Below are 1871 nucleotides of genomic sequence, written 5' to 3'. Positions count from 1 at the left end.
ATGAGGCAGCTCAAGAAAGTGCTAAAGGAACAGTTCTAGTGTGTGATGATGCTATGGAAAAGTGACTAAGTCTGTGTATTTATAAGATGATAACAAATTAGTGAAAGCATAGTGGGCAGCATTCTTGTGAGGCTGAAAGCCAAAAACATTTACAGTCACATTACCCAGGGTTAGAAAAATGTTAAACTCTTCTTGACAAAGGCTGACTGATTGGCTTACACATTTCAAAAGGCCTTATGTGTGAAAAACATTGAACTTGTAGATGAGGCAGGTCTGTAGGTCAGAAGGTTATGGAAGAATTTTTAAAGTATCCACTAAGTCTTATACAGGAGAAGAATAATGGAAAGAGAAGATTTACAATGTTGATGAGACTGACTTGTTTTAAAAGGACATTGGCAAAGATGATATACAACAGAAATGGCATTTCAGATGGTGAAAATGTCATCAGAGACTTACAGGAACCTAATCCTATATTTTTCCTAAGAGCATAGGTCATCATTTGCTAATTCAGTGTTTATGGTGACTTTATAAAACATAACTATTGGGAATAATTAGAATTAAATACATATATATATATATATATATATATATATATATATATATATATATAATCTTACAAATCAATAAGAAAAAGATGGACAACAAAGACCATTACAGAAAAATGGGCAAAATATTTGAACAGTTCCCTCAAAAGAGAGGAATTCCACAGTTCAAAGATCATTTGAAATGGTGCTCAACATTATTAGTAATTAGGAAAACATAAATTAAAACCACAGTACAGAAGCCTTGCAGACACCACCACTCTGAGCTTCCTGCACTGCCCAGCCTAATTCACACCCACCATGTTTTTGGACATCACCATCCACAGAGAGCCCTTAGGCTGCATCCCCTTTAAACTGTTTGCAGACCAAGTTACAAAAAGAGTAGAAAACTTTCATACTCTGAGCACTGGGGAGAAAGGTTATGGTTATAAAGGTTCCTGCTTTCACAGAATAATTCCAGAATTTATGTGCCAGGGTAGTGGCTTCACATGCCACAATGGCACTGGTGGCAAGTCCATCTATGGGGAGAAATTTGATGATGAGTATTTCGTCCTGAAGCATATGGGTCCTGGCATCTTGTCCATGGCAAATGCTGGTCCCAACACAAAATAGTTCCCAGTTTTTCATCTACACTGCCAAGACTGAGTGGTTGGATGGCAAGCATGTAGTCGTTGGCAAGGTGAAAGACAGCAAGAATATTGTAGAAGCCATGGAGTGCTTTGGTTCCAGGAATGGCAAGATCAACAAGATCATCACCACTGACTGTGGACAAATCTAATAAATTTGACTTGCATTCTACTTAACCACCAGACCATTCCTTTTGTAGCTCAGGAGAGCACCCCTTCACCCACATCTGCTTGAAATGTCCTATAATCGTTGTGGTCTCACTGCAGTTCTTTGGGTTCCATATTTTCCTTATCTCCCTCCACGTTTAGCTGGATTGTGATGTTAAATTTATGATTATGGAATAAAAACTAAACAACAGAAACAACAACAAAAACCCACAGTATGAGATCATTATCCACATTCCAGACTGCTAAATTTTTCAGTACAGTTCAGTTGCTCCGTTGTGTCCAACTCTTTGTGACCCCATGGACTTTAGCGCCATTCCTTCTGTAAAATGGTAAATTTTTACAACCTGATAATGTCCCATGGTGAAAAAGATAAAATTCTAATACTCTGTGGGTAGAAGTGCACAATTAACATAAGCACTTTGGAAAACAAGACTCATTTAATAAAACTGAAAACATATATACTCTGTAGTCCAGCAATTCCATTCTTGAGTAAATACCATACAAAAGCACATGTATACACACACCGAAGACACTG

General features: G+C 37.5%; 1 pseudogene; it reads left to right on the top strand.

Annotated features, from left to right (window-relative positions):
• The first annotated feature begins 842 nt into the window (after positions 1-842).
• LOC138070965 (peptidyl-prolyl cis-trans isomerase A pseudogene) lies at positions 843-1320 on the top strand (annotated as a pseudogene).
• Positions 1321-1871: the final 551 nt, after the last annotated feature.

This window comes from Capricornis sumatraensis, chromosome X (assembly GCF_032405125.1).
Source record: "Capricornis sumatraensis isolate serow.1 chromosome X, serow.2, whole genome shotgun sequence".
NCBI classification, from domain to species: Eukaryota; Metazoa; Chordata; class Mammalia; order Artiodactyla; family Bovidae; genus Capricornis; species Capricornis sumatraensis.
Note: the sequence above shows the minus strand (reverse complement) of the source record. Positions and strands in the feature narration are given on the sequence as shown.